This window comes from Microcebus murinus, chromosome 15 (genome assembly GCF_040939455.1).
Source record: "Microcebus murinus isolate Inina chromosome 15, M.murinus_Inina_mat1.0, whole genome shotgun sequence".
In the NCBI taxonomy this organism is placed as follows: domain Eukaryota; kingdom Metazoa; phylum Chordata; class Mammalia; order Primates; family Cheirogaleidae; genus Microcebus; species Microcebus murinus.
Genome location: NC_134118.1, coordinates 65,141,697 through 65,164,891, shown reverse-complemented (window position 1 = coordinate 65,164,891; position 23,195 = coordinate 65,141,697). Strand labels below are relative to the sequence as shown.

Here is a 23,195-nt window from a genome sequence, read left to right as displayed (position 1 = left end):
ACATACCTACTTGAGGCTCAAAAAGGTTAAGTAATTTTCCCAAAATCACACATCTAAGTGGAAGAGGCAGAATTTGAATTCATGTCTGCTGACTCCTGAGTTCATGGCCTTTAGTCTTCATTGTGCCTCAGTGCAGTGCTAACTTGGAAGTATGTGATGCAGCTGTGTTTTTTGGTCTGGAGGCTTACATATATGGTTGCAGGTGGAGGAAACATTTGATTTATTTGAATTTTCTAATTAATAAATATAGAGAAAAATGTTGTTAGGCCACTTCCTTTGCAAAGAGGCAAGGTATGTTTTAGGAAGAGTAGGTAGCTCATTTTATAAAGGAGGATTCTAGGTTAGGTTGCAGAATGGCCGCACACAAAAGTTAAAAAGGAAGTCCAGCAACTGAATGTAAACTCTTGACGTGTGTCCCCCTAAGGAGATTGGATTTGGCTTTGTAGAAAAGAAAGTAGAAATATGAGCAGGTTTGTGTTTTTAAAAGATAAATTTTGTGGCAAAGGAAAAGAGGCACTGATGGGGCAAAGGAAAGGGAGGGAGAGAATATTTAGGATTCTATGACGAAGATCCAGGTGTGAGATGCTGAGAATCTAGGCGTGGTCAGTGGTTTCATGAATAGAAAAGGAAGGAGAGATAGACCTATTTAAGGAACAGAAGCAACAGGATATCGTGATGGATTTTATGTAGGAGTTGAAGGAAAGGCAATTGAAATTTCTACTTTAATCACCTCAGTGGAGAGCTTTGTGAACCGAGATACTAAGCACAAGAGGGGAAATGGCTTTAGCGGTGAGGGTGGCAAGTAATGTATTTGACTTTGGACTTGTTGCATTAGAATTACTTATGAATCAGTCACAGTAAGCGCTGGAAATTATGTTGTAATATAATCAGAAACGAAGAGCCAGGGGACTACAGAGGGGAAGAGATTAATGTTGACTAAGTGGTCAAGGAAGGCTGTGAGAAGAAGATGACATCAAATGCCGAAGAATAGATAAAATTTCTGCATATAAAAATTGAGTAAAAAGGCATTTAAGGCAAGTTTGAATTCACAGTGTGTTTTTAGGTTTACATTTTGTTAGACATCTACTTAAATCTGCACACATTTTGATCTATTTTTGTTGTGATTTTTCTAACGTGAAAAAGTCCTTACGTTGGATTGTAATCAGTTAAATGTATGTTAATTAATGTATATTCATTAATTCATTCATTCAACCAATATTAAGCCCATCATATTTAACAATGTAAATTATTTTTAAGACAATGCATACAATGGAATAAGTGCTGTGATGGTTATGTTTTCTTAATATAGTAAATATGTGCAATGACCAAGTGGAAGCCAATTGTGAGGGGACAAGAAGGATTTCTGGACAGGAAGAAGAGATATCTAAACTGAGACATGAAGGACAAAAAAGGGCTAGCCAAGGAGGATGCTATTCTAGACTAGGAGAAGAAATATATGTGCAGAGTGCCAGAAACCATGGCAGAAGTCAAAACTGCAAGGAGGCTTGGTCACAAAAGATCATATAAGCCCTATTAAGGAGTTTGAATGTTATCCTAATGGCAATGGGAGACATTTGAAAATTTTCAATCAGGGAATGTATATGGTCATATTTGGTATTTTTTTGAAAGATTTTTCCAAATGCAGTGTGGAGAATGTATTGGGGGAAGAGGGGGGTGTGATATTGCATTCAAGTGAAAGATGATTACATTAACAAAGGTAGTGACTGTGGTGATGGAAAATAATGACTATAGTGGAGGGTCTAAGGATTAATCTGATGTGGGGAATGGGGAAGACAGTACTGATTAAGAAGAAGATGTTCAAGAATGACATCGGATACTTTTCTTGGGCATTTGGATGGATATAGAGGCTGCTTTCACTGACATAGAGAATGTAGGAACAGATGCAAGTTTGTAGAAGGTGATGATTTTAGTTTTGAACACCTTGCATTCAAGACACTGGTTGGACATGCTCTTGAAGACATTAAGCAATTTGGATATGAGCCTGACTGGGAATTAAAGTCATGGAATAACATAATTTGTGAGTTAGGCTTTGGAAGATGACAATGATTATGGAGGTTAGACATAAAGAAAGAGAAGGAAAGAGAGAGAAGGGAAGAAGGACATCTAGGCAAAGAGAGTACATACAAAGTGGCAAAAAAGGTAGGGGGATATTTGAGAAAAATCACATTGTCAAGTGTGAGATAAGACTAGAATTGTCCCTTTAAATAATAGGCTGAGGAATTGGAGTTGTTCTATAGTCAACAGGAGCCAAAGAGGATTTGAGCATGGAAGAAACATTTGCAAATAATTTATTAGGAGGATTTAACTAAAATGTACATTGGAGTGTGAATGCAGAGGCCATGTAATAGGTTATTGAGGTATTTGGGGGAGATCTAATAAGATTTAGAAGTAGGATAGTTTCAGAAGAAATAAAAAGAAAACATGGATGGAAGAGGTCATTGTGAAAGTGGAAATGCTACAGTTTCTCACTGCCCATGGTAAGGCTGGGAAAGGAGATGACTGAGAGGTTGGTGATAACCTTGGGAATAAAGGGGAAATCAGTAGAAGGGCCTGGTTTGGGGACATGTGTAGCTTGCTCTGCATGTAGAACTTTACACTTCATAGAATTAAAATTTAAGGATAGTATATCCGTATATTTTATTTTTAAGGTTGCTTTTTTTCTGTTTTCCTTAAGCTTAACAAATTATATTCCAAAGGTTAGACCAGATGCTGTTTTTCTTTTACTATACACTGCAAGAGGGGGGAAAAACACTTAGAAATCCATTTGGAAAGAAACTCAAATGAGAAGACTCAGTAATCCTTGCCAAGGGTGGTGGTTGGTCCTCGTTGCTAGGCTGGGCCACTACAGGGGAGCTGAGGAACAGCCACAGCAGCTGAACCCAGGGTCTGAGCACATCACTTCGCAGGGATCAGTAGAACAATGGACACAGGAAAGAGGTGGAACATTTCCATGGGAATTGCTAGGACACAAGCTGTTATTTTGCTGGCATCTTTGAAGTCTATAAAAATATAACTCTGGATCTATCCCAAGAAGAGTCTGATGCAAAGTCAAACACATCAAGATGCTAGATGCCATTTCCTCTTAAGTAGCTGTCTGTTCTTGGGGGGTGAAGGGAAGTATTTGTCATGGTCTTTGCTGGTGGTCTGCGCCAGTTGCGCGGTCTTATGGAAGTTATGGTTTTGTTCAGGAGAGTCAATTTCTCCCTGCCAGACTGCTACAGAAAGCTCTTTTCCTTCAGTGTATTGCTTCAGACAGTCTACAAATACAGTGTTTATTACATGACTCCTTCTATCTTCAGTGTTTATACTGCAAGTGAATTTTTTTTTTTTAGTGCCCTGACTTGTGAGTTGGTTGTTATTGTTTTCCTTTTTCAGTAAGCGTCTTTATGCCAAGAAAAAAATGTTTTAATTACCAATAAAAAGAAAGGGGATCCTAGTCTATGGACCTGAGTGTTAAGATGCTTTTTAAGACGGGGGCAATTGGAAACTGCTTGTAATATGGAGATTAGACATTCTGTCTCCAGCACGGGAACAGGGCTGGCATCCGCTGAACAGGCAACTGCTTGCCTGCCTGCCTTCCCTGGGCCAGATAAAGGCCCAGAAGGAGCAGCTGCCAGCCAGGAGGAATGTGAGAAAATAGGAAATTGATTTGAAATAGAATAGGGAAAAAGGCACAAGAATGAATTTAAAAATTTTCAAATATTCCCTTTTTAGGCATATGTAGTTGCCGCCTCTGCAGAGGAAGGTGATCTTTAGTTATTCTCTCATGAGAGTGAGCAGACAGCCAACTCACAGTTAGTACATACATAAGAAGGACTTGAAGTTGGTTTATTTCTTCATAATTGGAAGAAAATTGAATATGGATTTGTATTTTACTCTTTGGATAGACCTCTTGATTCTTTAGAAATAAAAAATAAAGTGGAGTATTATAAAAGTTCTAATTCTAGGCACAGAAAAGTAGATTTTTTTTTCTTGCTAGATACAGTGATATTAAATTTCACGTTAATCAGAGGGGGCTGGGCAGCTTCATGTTTGCGAAGGTCACAGGGATTCTCATTTTCAATTGGCAGCAGTTCTTTTGCTTTAACAGATGCATTTAGGCACATCATAATGTCTCTCTCTGCTTCTTTGCTTAAGGGGGTATGAGGAGGTGTCATGTTAACAGTATGTAGGGTCAGTACTAAGTAGGGGAGATGTTTCCCTTGTACAAATAGACACAGTTCCAGATACACAACCCTATGAATATGATAGCCTGAGAAAGAATGTGATTCCCCATGAGGGGAAGGACATTTTCACTGAGACTGTAGCTTTGTCTGTCTTTGGGTCACCCAGCCACCTTGTGTGAAGGCCTGGGTTGAGCAGTGAGTGGGCTCCACGTGCTTTTTAGGTTCTCACATTTGGTGATGCTGTGTGATCTCTTCAGGTAGGAAACTGGTGGATGTGCTCTAACTACATGTACTAAGAGCCTCCTATTTGTAGAACACCTTATTTGAAGTTGTGGAGAGGACACGGAGTCATTAGAAGACAGAGATGTTGCAAAAAGATGTACAACTTAGGTAGGAAGAATAAACACGCATGATATGGCTATGGTTAGATCCTTGCCACCAACAAGATAATAACACACATAGGATAATAAAGCTCGTACACACACCTTGTTACCTCCCTTGGCTTCTAAAACACATCACCAATGCTATTCTCATAAAGGAAAGAACTTCTCACCTCTTCTTTGCACTGGAACATGACTACTATCTTAGCACATGGAATGTTAACATATGGAGTAGAATAAAGACAAAAATAGCTGTTTTCTAAATCATATCTGCATTAAGAAGTTAACATTTGGAAATGGCTGAGTGAGCTTCTTTAATTCACTTTTCAAAATAAACAAACAAAACCCTGATCTGTAAATTTAGAGTGGATAGACAGGCAACAAAGCAATCAGGAAGGTAGGAAACCAGAGTGGAAAAGAAAAAAAACCTTAAGAAAACAAGTGAATTTAAATATACAGTAACTGAAAACAATTATCCTAAGACATTAGAGAAATTGGAAGGTTTCCTGATTTCTGGAGAATTTATAGAGAAGTAGAGAAATCCCTGAAGAGCGAGCTGTGATGTTTCTTAACTTGTCTTGTTTCAATGTGCAAACGATTGAAGCTATTTTATTTCTTTTAGCTTCTTTTATTTTGCAGTGAGTCCATCTTATCATCAGTTGCAGTGATGCTTATTTAAGTAATCCAAGGCATGGACATAAAGATATATATGTCTGAATTTCAGCCATGAATTTTCCTAACATTGATTATAAAACTACATGTTTTTATTAGTTGTTGGAAATAATTACCAAGCAATGGAATAAGCTTTTTATGGCACAGATACCTAGAAATAATTTAGGACCTTTCTCACTAATCATAAATTGCTGTTAATCACAACCTAATCAAACTGCTCTTTTCTAGTTAGAAAATTCCTCATTCTAACATCCGTCTGAAACTTTACCAGAAATACCTTGAAGGTGAATTTACCCAACATCCATGGTAGAATACAACCAAAAAAGATGCAGTTATACAACATAGATTTGTACCTAACTCAGAGAGCCTTTCTGCTTATACTGGCTGCTTATATCATCTGAACTAAAGCTATTTTAGACTCTGTAGTTAAAGTGACATAGTGATATATTGATCTAATGAGTAATATTATGAAATTAATTCTAAAATACTCTAACTTGTTCTGCCTTAATCTTTAAAATTCATTTGAATGATCACATTGTGCAAACCTTTTGTTGAAAATCTTGCAAAGGCCTTTGGCCAAAAATAACATAGTTCTACATATTTTCACAGTGGTTTCTATTGCAGTCAAATTGCCACCAAGGATGATAGACTCTGAAACATCTGTATAGTCTGATGTCGTAATCTTCACCTGGACACTTGCCTTGGTGGCCAGGATCTTTTGTTTGCCATAGCCTCAGGAGTTATGTTCACCTTGCTTAGCGTCAGTTAAATAGATGCCCTTATTTTGCCTTTCAGTGACTCTAGATCTTTTGAAAGACCTAATTTCCTCTGCACCAGTCTTTTTCCTGGGAGAAAGAGACTGTCCTAAAGTTTGCTATTACTCAGAAGCTGAAAGCTCCCAGGACTAGATACGTAACAGGGGTTTTCCTTCCCTGACAGCCTCTGTCTGTGTCTGTTCTTCGCTTTATCCCTTCCCCCCTCTTTTTAGAGAACTCACTTCTCTCATGTAGAATTTAATGTGTATCTTTGTATGATTTCCCTTAAGCTGCTGAAGTTGCCCCTAGCAAGACCCTAAGCACACTTGCTTTCTACAAACTGAGACAGACCCTAGGTAGAAATTTGCCTAAAAGAACCAGTGTATTTTTCCTGCAGAGTATTTTCAATAATGGAAATACAGTTTTCTGTCCTAGTTTTAAACTAGTGTTGCCCTGTGAGGATTAAAGAAAGCATTTCAAGTGAAAGTACCCAGTTAAGACACATAATAGGCACTCAATAAATGTGAGTGGAATTCAAATCTAGAAACTTTGAAGAAAAAAACTGGTTTGTACATTTGCTGCCTCCATTTCCCCATCATCCACTTGCTTTTTAACACCCATTAAATCTGGCATTCACCCCATTACTCTGCTAGAAATTATTCTCCTTTGGACCACAAATTGCTTCTTCCTGCCAATTTCAAGACCTTTTCTTCAATCATCCCAAGTATTAATCTGTGACATGGAGCTTTGTTAACCATCACCCACTCCATTCCCTGTCCCAGTTCTTGAAATCTCTCCCCTGGGGCTTCTCTGTGGCGTCACACCGCTGTTTCTCTCCAGTTTCCTAGATGGTGCTGTCTGTCTCCCTGGTGGCTGAACTTCCTCTTTGTGACCTCTGTATGTAAGCATCCCCCAAGAGTCAGGCGCAGTCCTTAGTCCTTAGCTTTCTTAGTTTCCTCATTGCACCTGGGATCTCCTCTACCACGGGTTAATATCACTTCCTGGCAGCGGGACAGTAAATCTGCATCACAGCGCTACACCCCTTTTCCTTCTCCTCACTCCTTGCGGGCACCTTTAAATAGACAAATCCGATGAAATGCTCGCTTCATTCCCTTTCCTTTCTCTAAGCCATTTGTCTTATGTAGAGCTTTCTTCTCTTCCCGGCCTAGATCTCTGGATCTAGAGCCTGACAACCCAGAGTTCGAGGTTCTCAGCCCCCCACACCCCAGGCCTGCAGCGGAAGTTCAGAGAAGAGCCATTAAGATCATGAAAGAGATGTAAGATAGATCCGTGAGGAAATGGTAAAATAATAATAATAATTGAGTTTAGCATGACAATGTCCATTTTAAGGGAAAATTTAAGATCATTATCTTCAAGTGTATGAAGGGTCCTTATTGAGAAAATGGTGACCAGCTGCTTCTCTTTTCTACTGAAAACTGAGAAATACTATTTAGACATAAATTGTAGCTTTAGAGATTTAAGTTAGAGACTCTCAAGATAGAATTGCCCTTAGCAAACAAAGTGGAACATTGTAATGTATTACTTGGAATGCATATGAAAAGGTGGGGCTTTTTTTTAAATAAATAAATTCATCTGTGTGTGTTGTGATGTAGATGGGATAATATCTGGGAAGGATCTGGGAGGGTATCACCAAATCAGATCATGTGTTAAATTCATGTCCAGTTTTATAATCCTGTGATTTTATAATTAAAAAATATATATTTATGGATTTTTTAAAATTGTGACCTTGAACTATCAATGGTGCTAGATGCCATTAGGTCACACCCTCTGCCCTTGAAAGTTTATGTTAGGATATGGATGTGTGTGTATGCATGTGTCTTTGTGTGTGTATGTGTGTGTGTATGTGAGAGAGAGATTCTGCATGCATGCGTCAGGCAGGCAGAGACACACAGAGAGAAAACCAACAATTACATAATAGTGTGATAACTACAAATGATTGCATCATTTTAATTAGCAAGCAGTTTCTTCAATCTGGATTATTCATTTCCAGTGATGTATACATTCACCCATCCCCAAACCAGAATTCATTTAGTGTCTCCTTTGTGCATGACATGATACTAACTAAATGAAACAGTCCCTACCCTCATATGTTTATGGTCTGGAAAGAGTTACACACAAGTAGACAGGTAGCAGAACATAGTGTATGAGTGTTAGAAAGGGATATTTACAGAGTTTGATGGGAACACAAAAGAGGGGCCCTTAAACTATTCTTAGTGAACCAGGAAAGGCTACATGGAGGAGCTGACTTCTAAGCCAAGTTATGAACAAGCAGAAATTGGCCAGGTCAAAAGCAGATGTACTAAAGCATATACATACATTCAACCTGACATATTAAAAAAAAAATATGTGCACACTCATAATTTATGTTCACAAACCAAAAAATCATTAAAAACATTTTCTATGTGACTATGTCAGGAGAACACCTGAAATTAATACATTATTAATTATCCAGATTTGTCAATAAAGATATGTTAAATAAAATATTTGCAAAAATATCTTAAGGCATATGGGTTCTTTTTAAATTTTTGATATTAGAAATTAAAATTTAAGAAGGGTTAATATAAAAATCTGTGTGATTTCCATGTTGTGTCCACTGCATAAAGGATTTGACTGTGCATAGCTATTGCTACCATGGACTACTCACCCACCTGACATCACTTCACTCTAGTCATCAGAGAATAATTCTTGGTGTCTAAACAAAACAAAGTACTTATAGTAATATTTCTAATGTTAAAAATATACTGCTTAGCTTTTTGACATGTAACTGAAAATGGTTTTTGAGAACCAACACAAGTATTCTGAGGCTGGGTGAATAGAATGATGGTTAGAAACAAATAGTCTAGATTGAAGAAATTGCTACATATTTGAGACAATTCAATCATTTTTATTTATCCCATTTATATTTTTTAACTTGGACTGTCAAAGAATACATCCAAAATACTCCCTCAAATATATTCCTATTTTTAAAATCTAAAGGTAAAGTGGACCCCAATAAGTTGCCAAGCATAGACAAACACTGCCATCCGTGGGTGGGCCTAGGAATTAGTCTTGCTGCCTGCAGACCCTGCATCCGGTGTGCCAGGGAGGAGCAGTACTTCCTCTGGTTTGGCCATTCCTGTCCTTCCCCAGTCATGGAGGTTACTGATAGAACGAGACTTCTGTATACTTCTCCGTGCTGTATACTGCCTTCTAACGTTGCCTTTGGACACCTGGTAGCTTGACTTGGGCCCTCAGCTTTTGCTATGCACTTAGTTCCTGGCATTGGTACCCCCCACTAACTCTTACTGGCCATCTGGATTTCTCCTGAAGCTCTGCCCTCCTGCCCCTGTCTTGCTCTCACCACCCGGGTAGGAATCATGTCCCTTCTTCATCCCCTTCTCTCCTACTTGGGCAGTTGCCAAGACAGGGCTGAAGCTCACTAAGCCTTAAGGATATAGTGCTTTGCTTGATTGCCCCCTGCAAGGAGCCCAGACCTCCTCATACACACCCAGATCCTGCTTCCTCCTCCTCCCTGCCTGCCTGGGCTGTGGAAAACCCAGCAGGCTCCTGCCCAAGGTCATCTGAATTAGGACAAAAATAAGGACCAGTTCTCTTGGCACACAACAAACGTGCTTGGATATGTAAAGAAAGAGTCTTAGGTCTTCTTCACCATGTATCAGATTTCATAAAGCATTTGTTTTTTGGCAAAAATAATTTAATACCTTTAAAAATAAGAAGAAAAGTCACCTTTTAGAAATGATTTCATATGTGGGTCATTTGAGATAGCTGTGAAATAAATACATATATTGTAGGTGGATTTTTCTGTAGGATAAATCAAAAAAGGATCACTTGGATATTATACTAGCCTTCTAGGTTTACTGTAGACATCTGTGAAAAATTGTGTTGCCCTTTAATATAAGATTTTTTAAAAACCTTTATTTCTGTTCCAGTATATATGATAATTGAACTTTGAGAAAGGGCCCTTAATAGGATTTTAAATAGTTTTATGTTCACTTACAGTCCATGTAGCTTTTAGAAAGTTATGTGCTACTGACAGAATAGCACATTGCAAAACATAAGATAAAATCTAAAATTTTATTCACATAATTTAAAGTAATTGTACAATTATTATTATCAATTGACATAAAGGCACTGTAATTTTGGTAACAAATTCTTTCTTTGATATTTAGTTTAAAAATATTTATAAATAAAGGTATAATTTTTAACATAGTCCATCTAAACAAACTAAATTATAGAATGATAGACTTATTAACCTATGCCAATCACTAAATCAGGTTTTTAGAAATGCTTATTAACCACTTCATTCCTCTTTAAGATGCCTGCTTACAGAACATACTAATATTGGCATGATTTGTTACCTTACCTCTTGAGGTAAATTCAAAACCCAGGAGAAATTGAGTGTCATGCCTCTTTTTCTCTCCCTCTCAAATTCACAAATTATCAATTTTTAAAATGGAATATTATGTTTTCAAATCTTTGATGTGGCTTATCCTGATAAATTTAAATTTAGAAAGTGAACTGTATTTCTAATAACCAGTTTTAACTACTGCATTGACACTGTTTAAATATTTAGTAAAATGTTTAAGTGTCAGGCCCAGGAACCATCAAACCTGGGACTGAGTTTTGGCCCTGGCACTCTGTAACTCAATGGGCATGTTATTAACTTCTTAAAGCTCCAGTTTCCTCATCTGTAAAATGGGATAATATTACTTTTTCATGGTAATATTATTTCTTATAGAATTGAATAAAAATGGCATGTATCAAATGTTCAATATAATGCCAGTCATTATATGAGGTGCTTGATGTTAGCTTTCATGATAGTCATGTATTTAGCATAGCTATGAGTGTTTGATTTTTGTATTAGCATCTCTGACAATATGGATTTGGTGCTTGATAATTAGCAGGAAAGATAATCATCTCAGTCTTGGTTACACTCTGATTTTTCTTCAAGCTTTTTGTCCTAAGCAGAGAGAGGTCAGAAATACTCTTAATATGAAGCTAAGTTGGTGCCAGTTTGAAGTCATAGCTCATTCACAGACTTTTAAAAAAAAAATACAATTTGCTTTGATTTGGTTTGGTTCATGCATTTTTAAAAATCTTCCTTGTGGTATACAGTCATTAGGATTTTGTGCCTAAAGAACTGAATTCAGTTATAAGTAAAATTCATTTAATATTGCAAGTATGATTTCATGTGGTTATTCATTCACAACATAAAATAGCCACATAATTCAACATATTTGATAGTGTCTGCTCACAGAACTGCAGGGAATTCTGCAGATCTTAGATAAGAAATGCTTAGGTGATATAAGGCAGTATCCATAATGCTAATCATTCCCAATGTCATTGATATAGCAAACTGTAGTAAAAGAAAATAGAAGTTGCAAGTGTGCCTTATTACATGTTTCCGTGGAACTCTTTGGTGGATGCCTGCATTTAAAAGATGGCAGTGATTTAACGTGTGGATGGGTGTGGCCACAAAACTGAGTGTCTTTTCTTGGGAAGATATACCCAGAAACCATCCTTCACTTTTCAGCAGTGAAAACTGTTTAAAACCGTCTCTCCTCTGCCTCTTTCCTCTTTGCTGCTACTGCTGCTGCTCAGCTTTGTTCAAAGTAAATCCTTGATTATTCTCAAGGGATATTGTCTTTGTCCAATTTGAAAATACATAATTAGTTTTGTATTCAGAAAATATAAACTAGCTATACATGTAGAATATTCCAATATAGTCAAATATAAAAATTTGCCTAACCTGTATCTGATATTTATAGATGGGCATTGTCTAATTAGCATTCTAAATGGGAATTTTAATAAATGCTATCAATCAGTGACCAATTTACATAGCATTTATCTGGGGAAATGAGCATGCCAAGTATCAGTCTTCTTAAGATTCATCTTGACCCAGTGATTTATCTAAGATCTTAAAAACCTTTCATTCCTCCATTAGAGTATTCATCTTTCTGGGTTCTAATGTGGTAGTCCAAATCCAGATCTGCTAAGCTGTAGTTGTCAAAAATCACAAATCAAGGGGTACATTTCTGAAGTGTAGACAAGTTAGTTGGTCCTGGAAGATTTTAACTTTTTAGTGTTCTGCCTATGTAATTCTTCTAAGATTCCAATTGAACAACACCTTCATATTCTGTCCTAAATAATTATATAGTGTTTATTTGCAATTACTTTAGGCTTCTCTCACCCCAAAGAGTCACAGGCATTACAGCAATGCGTGAAATGATCCTTTTCAAAATATTATGACTTGGGAAGATATTTGTTTAAGAGCTTAGAAGTCTTTCAGTGCCCCACAGAATATCTATTGTTCTATTTTTTGACCCAATTTTACTAAAGAGAAAGAATCTCAAAACCCTGAAATAACTTTGAAATTTAGACTGTGTCAAAGGAATGTCTAAGTTTTAAGTAATTACTATGCATTTCAATAATTTCTATGATATCTTAATAATGTCACAATTAAAGGATGAATACATTGATCATTAAAGGAAGAATTGACAGGCTGATTGTGATAATCATGTTGTAATAGTGTGTTTGTGAATCACGGTTTTAGAAAAGCCAGAGTTATTGAAAGAAAGGAACACTAAGGTGTAGAGCCTTTGCTTAAACCCTGAGTAGCATCAGATATTTCCACGGATGATGATGGACAAAGGTAATGGAAACTGAGGTGGAAAAGTACCACAAAGAGGTAGAAGAGCTGTATTTATATTCTTGTGGCATTGGATATAAAAAGTGACAAAAGTCACGGTAAAGGTAGTATGCTAGAGAAGATAAAGAAATTACTGTTATTGTTGCATCATGGGAATGAGTGAAGAATTTAGTCTTCACCTGAGGAAAGAGGGTAGAGGAAAAGAAAAATTCTAACTGTAATCTTCTCATCTTACTGATAAACGAAGAGAGAACACTAACCCTTCCTTTCTTAACGTATTAATTTTTTTGGGTTAAGTCTATATTTACAAGATAGTTAAAATGTGGGATGAGAACTGATAAAGATATGTTGATTGATATTAGTATCGTGATGTGAAGTGTTTCTTGTTCATCTGTAAAAATACTTTAGGGGTTTGGAGGAATTGGAAGAAAACACTGGTGAAGCTAAAAATCATGAACATTCAGTCATTCCAGTCTAAGTCTCAGTTTAATGGAGGAAGAAGCTGAAGGGGATGGAATGTTCTAGAAGCAAGAAAAATTAAAGAGGGACAGTGGACTGGAGGCAATACAAAAATAATAATAACGGATCTGGAGTGGGAAAGACAATTTTTTAATAAAAATTTAAGTGCTGCAATATTGAAGTATCTTTTATTAAACAGGAAAGCGAGTTAGAGCCCCACTTAGCTATTCCAGATCGGGGCTGTCCTGTCGTGGCGCATCATTTGGAGTAGCTCAGGCCACTGGAACACACGCCTCCAGCCCCGGGGACCCACTTCTGTCTCCGGGTGCGGACCGACCGGTCGGCGTCGATGGGGGTCCGCGACTGCGGCGAGGACGAGGGCGCAGAGCAGCCCCCGCCCCGGCAGGGTGCTTCCTGGGGCCGATGAAGCGACCGAGCCGCGGCGGCCGAGGCCGAGGGGCGAGCGCGTGCTGAGACCGTCCCCGCTGCGCCGGCAAGCGACACCCGCGCCCACGCCGCCACCCGCCGCGGCCGGCCGGGCCCTGCCGCCGCGCCCGCCCCGAGGTACCGCAGCCCGCCCGCCGGGGCGCCGCGTCCCGGGAGCGCGGGCACTTAGTTTGGCGGAGCCGCGGGCAGCGGGGCCATCACTCTCACAGGGATTAAGTAAACACCCCAGCCGGGCAACGCATGAATGGTGGCAGATCCGGGGTCGGGATTCATTCATGTGTTGGGAAGGAGATTCTTTTGTGAGCACGGGAAAGTAGTGCTACCAGAGAAAACCGATTTTGAAAAATCTGCATTCGCCTGGAAAACCACATTAGCGAATATTGATGTTTTATGGGTCTGCTTGTGTGAGCGCGCGTGTGTGCGTGTGTGCGTGTGTGTGTGTGTGTGTGTGTGTGTGTGTGTAGGGGTGGATGCCTCCTGTCGGGGTCTTTAAAGCATGCCTGAGAGCAGTTTCCAGTGCAGTTCCCACACTCTTCGGCTGGGGCAGGGCTCTTCTAATGCCCCGGGCCGCGGGTGTGGAGCGGGGCGAGGGGGCCGGGCGGCGGGGCTGGCGGGGCGGCGGCGGCCCGGCCCGGCGCGAAGGGGTTAAGCGTCGCCGCCGCCCCCTCGGCGGCCGGGTGTAAACAGAGGAGCCTCAGCCTATCATGTCTGGCTGCCGCTCGCAGCCCGAGCCCCGAGCCCGGCGCTGTAACATGATACGCTCCAGACCGAGGCAACTTGGCAGCGCCGGGCTCGGCTCCGCACGGCCACAGCGAGGGCGCGCCGCGGCAAGGTGGGTGAGCGGCGGCGTTGGCGGCGGCGTTGGCGGCCTGGGGCGGGCGGCGGAGCGCGGCTCCCCGGGCGGCTCCCGGCGCGGCTGGCTCGCCCGCTCGCTCGCTCCGGGGCCGGCGGCGGCCGCTGCGCTGCGCTCCGGGGCCGGCGGCTCCGCTTTTCTCCCCGGTGGTGTCGGAATGGGAGGAGGCTCGGCGCGGGTAGGAGCCGGTGCAGAGGCAACATTAGCATCTGAAACGAGGTGGCTTTTTAACCCCTGAGGGAGCACACGTAAGGATTTAGAGGAGGTGAAGGCTGAACTTTCTCGATTACTCTTCGTCACCCGGAGTGGTGCAGGTAGCCGCGGGGAGAATGGAGTCTTTTGTTCCCGGTATTTTTAATTAGATGGAATTTTTTTTTATGAGTAGTGTACTGTCCTAATCCATGAGGTAAAGCTCTCTTTTTTTCCTGCATACTGTGACTTTTGCGAATTCGTTGGGAGCAAATCTTAGCAGTAATGATTTTGGGTAATTTATGTCAGAAATGCGTACGAATCTGCATTGAGCTTAAATTAACCAGCCCTTTGGTTCTATTAACTAAAATCCATCATACTAATTGCTTAATGGGGGAAAAGGTACAAAATAATCTTGCTGATTAAAAGAGCAGTCTTTTGCCTGCGAAATACTTATGTGTGATTTTTGTCAGGAGGTTTTATAGAACAGAGTCTCTAAAAGAAATTCAACTTTACAGTTATGCTTCGATGCAGGTTACTTCTGTGGAAAAATAGTTGGGAATGGTTTGGAAAAACTTATGCTATATCTATTAAAGATAAAATCATTTTACCATTTGTGTATGTATTTTAATAAAACAAAGATCTGGGGCAGCTTTCAGAATGAGAAAGTCACATTCCCTCCCTCTCTTGTGCTAGCGTCTCTATCTCTCTGGAATATCTTATAAATGATATATACAGATATAAATGTGCCTGTGTCACAAAGTCATTCTGTCTTCTGAAAGCCTAATATAATCAAATTCAGTGCCTTAAGATGGTGTAGTTGAAGATTTGATCCCCTTCCACTAAAGTGGAAATACTTTCAGTAATTGAAAGCAGATTCACGTCTGGAGTTGTACAAGCCAAGGTTTTCATTTTTAAAATAAACCTTTTGTTCTCTGGTTTTAAATGTTTCAGAGCCATCCAGAGACCTCTGTGTGCTAATTGTTAAAGTAGTCCTTAAGAAAGGATTGAAAATATCCAGAGAAGGCATTTTAGCAATACAGCTAACTTAGGAAGCCTCCCTCTCACAAGGAGAATGTTTCAGTGCAGCATAGACTGTGCCCCACATTTTGTTTTTTCACTGGACTCCCAGGCGTTAAAATGCAACTGTAATGTTCAAAACACCAAACTCCAAGCAGAGTCCATCTGGTATAAGAGGTTAAAAAACTTGAGGAATTTTGGTATTGTCCCATTTTATAGGGTAATTTACACAATTTGATGATAAATTTGAAATCCAGCATAAAGTATGTTTAATTTAAAGAGATGCTGAGTGCACATTAACTAATAGAGTGGAACTTAAAAAATATGATTGCAATTTGTTAACTGGGTTCCTTTCTCATCTTTGGGGGCTAAGTGTTAAAAAGCTTTAAAAATTGGCTATGAAAGACTGAAATTAGGAAACATGCTAGACAAAGAGGGAGTCACTTGATCTCTTATTAGCTGTGAAGATAAAGAAGAATGGTGCTGTATAAGAGCGTCACCTTCCTTCTTCAGGACATGATACCTAAAATGAATTGTGTAATTATGAGGAAAAAGTTAAAAGAGTTATACTTTTAACATTGACAGTTGAGATCAGAAAAAAATAGAAAGGAATATTCCAAATGTTTTAAATTACTAGTTTCTTAACCTGTTGTACTGATTATTAATAAGATGTGAATGGACGTCTTCACAGAGTATGACATGGCAGTTTGATTTCTTAGAAAAACTACTTGATAGCTCCCCGTTTTACTTTGTTTCCTTGTCTTCTTCATAGTTTATCATTTGAGCACATTATAATAAATATGAAGTGAATAACTTAGTCATGATTTACGTGATATTCTTGTTATTATTTCTAATGTAAAAGTCCTCTTATATAAAAAAGATATTTAAAATATTCAGCAAATCTTTGCAAAATAAAATATTAAGTAAATTTTGGCTGTGTTGCATCACATGTCTTAGGTACCAGTGGCCTAGTGTGGTACATAATAGAATTTAATTGTTCTCAAAGATTTTAGTAAAAGAAAAGCAACTTAACAGGGACTTTTTTTGTATGTCTGAACACTGATTTTCAGTGTAATATTGTTATCTAAACATTTGAACTAACCCTTTTTGTGGCTGCTATTTACTGTTAGTTTTTATGTCCTTAAATTTTTTTACTTGGTAAGGGGGTGCACAGGATCTTCTGTCATCTGGAATAATACGTTCCATTTATCACGGGACTGCTTTCTTTCATAATGTAGGAAAGTGGCAAAGGAGGCACTGTCTAAATACAGTGATCTTGATAATTAATGCTATAAAATAGATTAAAATGCTGTATTCCAGGTATTCATTTCCTTAAAAGGGCCACCAGAACAGCGTTGCTAAGCACCCGTCACTACTGCAAGTAACAGAAAATGACCCAAATTAAAGAACCTGTTCTAAGCTGTATTCTTGCATTTTCTAAAGTGCATTTCAAAAGATTTAACAAGACTCATTCAATTAGTGGAGGAAAAAAGATCTATTTTCAGCTCTGATCAGCAATTAAGAGATTGGGCTTTGGAACATCAGTTCTTGATGTTTATAATTTATTTTGTTTCTTAGGCTTTACTTCAAACAATTGTGAATAAAGATTTATAACAAACTACCTTTCTAGAAATCCAGATGTAAATGCTAAATAGGACAGTATATTTGTTTTAAATTTTTATCTAAATGAGTCATTTTTATACTAACTTTTCCTCATTTAAAAAAGATTAAATTGTATACTAATATGATATATTACTGCTTTACTATGGATTTCTTACTCTGTGCAAATGTATATGTATACACGCCATATATACAGACTTATGTAGTTTAAATTAAAGGATGGCTGTAATTGTTTTATCATAGTTCTGAGTGCTTTAGCACCTAACATTTGAGAAATAAGATATTCTTCCTTAAGGTTATTTGGACATTGTGAAAATGGTACCATAAAGGAGCAAGATGTTTAAGTAAGAAAGTAAATAAATTAAGGACAGTAGTTTTTTTTTTGCTTGTTTGTTTTTGACCTACCAGTAAATTATACCCCTCTGGGTTAGACCAGAACTCCTAAATAGTTGTGGCTAATGAGTTAGATCTTCCAGTGACCTGGTTCTTAACTTCTACTACAGTAATCACAAATAAAAGCTGCAGAACTTCCTGGTAGAGAGAAAGGAATGGAAATATAAGGGCTGTTAGAGGTATAGGAGAGAAGAGCAAGAGGGTTCCCAAAGGTTCAGATTAGTATTATTAGTGAGATTTTTGCTATATCACAGTGGTCTGGACAAGTCCGTAGTATATAAATCTAGGTTTTAAGTTATCAATCATAAATGCTATTTTGGCTATAATCATATATGAGTTTTCCATATCCTTAAACATTGACTACTTTAAAGCCAAAATAACACTTATTTCTTCCTTCTAAAAGAGATATTTTACGTTAGAAATTTATTATGTTTAGATTTACCAGTTTGGCATTACAGATTTCTCTAGAAATAGATAATATGAAATAAATAAAATTTATATGACTGTTATTGGAGTTTTGTCTAAAATAAAAAGTTATTATAATACTCATTTATTTCCAAGGGCTTTTAACCTGAATCTAGTTCTCATGTTAGGTATTTGGAATGCGTTGTCTTTTGACATGCCAAAGTTTGGTTTTCCCTCTAGAGAATAACAGTACGATATGTAGAGATTATTTGATTTTATATATACATATATTTAGCACACTTGAATATGTATTCTGACATTTAAGAAACCAATTGTTTTAAAATCGTGTATACATTGATTTTAGTTACAAATCTAGCTGTTCAGTTATAAATCCTATTTATTTAAGTTTTGAAATATTCACTCTTAATTTTTACAGTATCAATTTCAAAATAACTACCTCTTTGGTATCCCAGAAACAGTTTATATCATAGCTGTTAGTGATGGTAAATTCATTTGACAAAAGAAGAAGAATTGAGAAGTACACACAAATACTTGAGGGCACGTCGCATTTTAATAATAGTTACATTTGAGAAACCACATACTATAGTATTTAAAAGAAAAACAGAGCTTGATTCTTAAATTTCATTATTCTCCTCCCTTAATATTAAATAGTATTTGACATAAATGTTTTGTACATTAAAAAGGCAGAATGTGAAAGCATACCAGAATAACTAATATAGAACTAATATAATAGAGAAAATGGCCTGGAAAAAAAGGCAAAAATGTTTTATGTCTCTTTAAAACATCCCACACTCTTGTTTTATTAAAAACAATTTAGTCTTTTCTGGATATATATATATATATATATATATATATATATATATATATAACCTAACATTTTTTAAAAATTAAAATGATGTATGGACTTCTAAAGACGTTTCTTTAGGTCAGTTTGTGCACAGTGTCTTTTTTTCCTTAGTCTTAAAACTGTTTCCGGCAGGGACAAAGAGGACCTGCTGTCTAGAGACCTGTAAAATGTAGTCTGGAACTCTTTTTTCATGACTTTTAAGTTAAATAAAATTACCTTATATAACAAATTTAACATTAACCTTTTATAATTATTTAAACATTATTTCATTTTACCTCCTGCTTAAAAGTTGTACATTAGTGGAATAGACACCTGGCTGTGCTCTTAAAAGTTTATTTGTCTTTCAATTCCTGTGATAGTAGGGGGCAGTACATCTCCTTAATTATCTTTGTTCAGGGAAATGCTGAAAGGCCAGGGTAGTTAAACAAGACCATTTGGATTTGTGAGGTCGAAGTCAGATGCGAGGAAAGTGGTTAAATGCATTATCATCTTATTGAGCCCATCATCAGTAAAGTGACCTTGATGGAGGTGGAAGAAGCCATTTGGCTATTTTATGATAGCCACCCCTGCTCATTTCATCACTTATAGATTTCTACGTACTGCTTTATCGTATTTCTTTTTTTGTTTTCAAATATTCCTCTGATTGTAGATAATCAGAGTGAAGGTGAAAATTAAAATTAGTTTCTTTTTAATGATAGAAGATGTTCCTTCATAAATTTATTTCATACACTGATATATATGGAAATATCCCTTCATTAAAAATTAAGGTGATCAGCCTGGCTGACCATTCTGTATTTGCTTTTAAGGGTCTTTTAATGATGATGATTAGTCTTTTTGCAAAGAAGCTGCTATTCTGCTACTTTTCAAATTGTTTTTTAAGCTATTAAGAAGAGAGACTTGCCAACTTCAATTTTAGCAGTGGGAATAATGTTTGTTTTAACAAGTGCCTAAGTATGTTTACTTGAAGAGTATTCAAGTTTTAGTAGTTCTATTGCTGCTGTTCTAGAGTCATCACTTCCTGTAAGAAGTTAAAACAAAACCGTAAGATTTATAGTTTATATTTCTTAACTTTATGGCCAATATTTTCCTTGTGATGTATTTTATATCAACTCCAGTAAAATGGAATTCTTGCTTAAATATTTGAACAAGTATTGCTCAATAAGAGGAAGAGTGGTATTAAACACAGTACAAAATCTTACCTTTTTGGAAACTCCAGTTAAAGCAATTAAGTGCTGCATACAAGATTTTTGTTTTCCTAGGCAAAGCTGTCAAATATTACTGATTGGAGTTTAGCTTATACTTTACATTTTACTGATTTCTTTTTTATTATAATTAATCAGAGCTAAGTATAAATCTTACCATAGGAAAGACTAGATTGGCCTATTATCAAAATTCCTAAAGTATCATTTCAGGCTTTGTCTGCGATATCTCCTTATCATCAAGCTATGAATTATGTAACAGTAAAATCTCAGCAACTCAAAATCACCAAAAATAGTTCCTTAAAGAGAGTCACATTTTCTTGATCACAAAGGACTTATTTCTTTAAGAACCTTTTATTCAAAAAAATAAACATATTGGATTAAAATATGTTTAAAATGAATTATAAACTCTGTCATCCCCTGCTCTGTTCTCACTATCAGGGCCTAAATTCAGGATCTTTTCATTTCGTACCTAAACTATTTCCTTAGCTTTCTAACCTGGTTGCCCCATCTTCTGCTTGTCTCTTTATTCCAGCCTCCACACTGCCATCAAGGTTGTCATTATGAATGTGCCGTCTCAGTGATCCTACCTCACCCCCTTTGCTCTCTTCTGCTGCCACCTTTCTACCCCGGCTGCAACATTTTCACTTTGTCTATGTCACTTTGAGTGGTGCCTGTTCTTACCATCTCACAAAGCTTTCAGGAACCTATTTGGGTGGCATTTCTTCTCCAAAGACTTCCCTGACTGCCTGGGGCAAAGCTGGCTACTCCATCCACCGGTCTTCCACAGCACCTGATAAGACATATTTCTGCTATAACACTTAACACTTTATAATCATTCATTTACATTTCTCTCTCTCCCACTAGGGGGACAAGTTCTTTCAGGTCACATCTCTGTCTTAATTATGGGACCATACCAGCACTAAGCACATGGTGAGAAAATAGTAGTTTTTCAATAAATGTTTGTCGATGCTCATGGAATGAGTATATTAAATATAATTTAATTTCTTGGTGGCTGAGCTCATCATTATGAAAATCAGTTGTTTTATTGTTCTGTGTTAAAATATAATTGTTTACTCAGGTGCTGTTGAGAACTAAGTATCCTCAGACTAAATGATCCCATATGACAGTGCCTAATATTACTATTATCCCTCATTTTTGAGCCCTTTCTATGTGAAATGTTTTATACATGTCATTTTATTTTCTCACAACATCTCTTTAGTGAAAGGATTTTCCCATTTTATGGAGGGGGAAATTGTTACTTGTAATGGTGAAACAGTGTCCTATATGTTTCCAAACCTGTTCTCTTAAATATCACACTCCTCCTTGTTAGCATTTTTAAATTATATATTCAAGTACAGGTATTATTTTTAAGGTAGATTTTTCATTTTTCTCCCTAGTTGTAATGCTGTTAACTTTCAGTTCTTATTGTTCCATCATCAAACAACCAAGATTATTTTGTTGTTATTGTTATAGTCTATGAATTCAATAGGAATATAGGAATAGAAAGGTTCTGAGTAAGGATTCTTCTTGGAGCTAATTTTATTAACTTTATTAGTTTTGGCTTCTCAGAAGCCTTTTTGGCCTAATGCCTCCATTTCTTTGCATTTTTCATCAGCTGAGATTTTTAGGTAGCTGAGTTCCAAGTCCGTGTTAGATATTTGTTTAGGTGAAACAAAATGTCAGTTTCCACAGTTAAGGACTTTTAAAAGAAGTTCAATGAATCATAACAGTAAACTTGAGTAAGAAAAAAATTATGCTAAAATTACATGCACAGTTAATCTGAAACTTAAACACATTGATAAAGATACTTATGCTTCTAATATATTTTTCAAACTAGTAAACATCATATCTAATGCAATTCTCTTTTGGGTGACTCGTAGGGAAGATATATTCTTTAGAATGATCATTGGGAGCAACAGCCAGTACACCTTCCATGTTTTTGTTACCAGAAGATTAATAGGCAAGAAGTGATGAAAGAACAGGGAAAGAAACTCCATATTTCTACTCTCTTGCCCCATCTTCATCAACTTCAGGGACAAAAAACCCATAAAAAACCAATATTACTTCTATGAAAATGAATAGAATTAGAGACTTTCAGAACTGAAGAGAACCCTCAAAATCACATAATCCAGACTGCACATTTTGTAAGTAGAGGAGCCAAGGCTTAATAATAGCTAATATTTATCAAGTATTTACTATATACTTTTTATATTGATTCATCTCATTTCCGAACTCATGGAATTAAATACGCTCATGATTTCCGTTTTAAAGATGGAGAAACTGAGTCATAGTAAATTGCTAGAGATAAAGCCAGGATTTGAACCCAGACATGTGCGTAACTAAATCATGCTCCTTTCTTTCTTGGGAACAACTGGAGAGCTCTTGAAGTAGCTGTGTTTGTAGCAGGTTACTTATGAAGTAAGTATGATTCTTACTCCCTATTTTATAGATGAGAAAATTAAGGCTCAAAGATATTAAATAACTTGTATAAGGTTATTGAACTACTAAATTACAAAGCGAGATTAGGAACTCAGGTTTGGGCTAATTTCAAATTTATATTTCTCTTCATTAAGGAATTCTTCATCCATTGTAGTTGTCAAATTAGATTTTTTTCTGACTATAGTACTAAATTTGCTTTACATGTAACCTCTGTTTACTATTGTTGAATAGAAATATGAAGTATACAGCTTTTCATAAATATAACCATTGAATATTACAAAGATTTCCATATTTGCTCAAGCAAGTAATTTAATTTATCAACAAGTACTTATTGAGGGAGTATGTGTTTTGTATTGTTCTCCGTTTTTGTTTTTACTCTTCTTTAGATTGTTTTTTTCAGTGAGTCATGATCATCTATGGTATGGCTAATGTCCACTCCCTGATTAATATCCAGCAATGATTAGCATCATTGATTAGAAAATTAATAGATATGCCTGTATTGACACTTCTATTCCCCATTTAATGGCTTGTTTATTTAATTGATGGCTAATGTTTTTACTATTAAAGGCTATTAACACATCAAAATGCTTTTTATTGAACCTGGCAAAATGATGAATTATGTTTGTGTTTATTCCT

At 37.1% G+C, this 23,195-nt stretch overlaps 1 protein-coding gene across 9 annotated transcripts in view; it reads left to right on the top strand.

Annotated features, from left to right (window-relative positions):
* TENM3 (teneurin transmembrane protein 3) overlaps window positions 1-23,195 on the top strand; it is a 2,406,934-nt gene that overhangs the window by 2,061,330 nt on the left and 322,409 nt on the right. Inside the window, exon 1 of one of the 9 annotated variants that reach the window (XM_076010708.1) lies at window positions 14,328-14,402. The exons of 7 other annotated variants lie outside the window; for them this stretch is intronic. The gene's annotated coding sequence lies outside the window, so the exon portion shown is untranslated. Of the gene's footprint in view, window positions 1-14,327; window positions 14,403-14,670; window positions 14,738-23,195 lie in introns of those variants that run through there. One more of the 9 variants, XM_076010709.1, reaches the window with a different exon arrangement.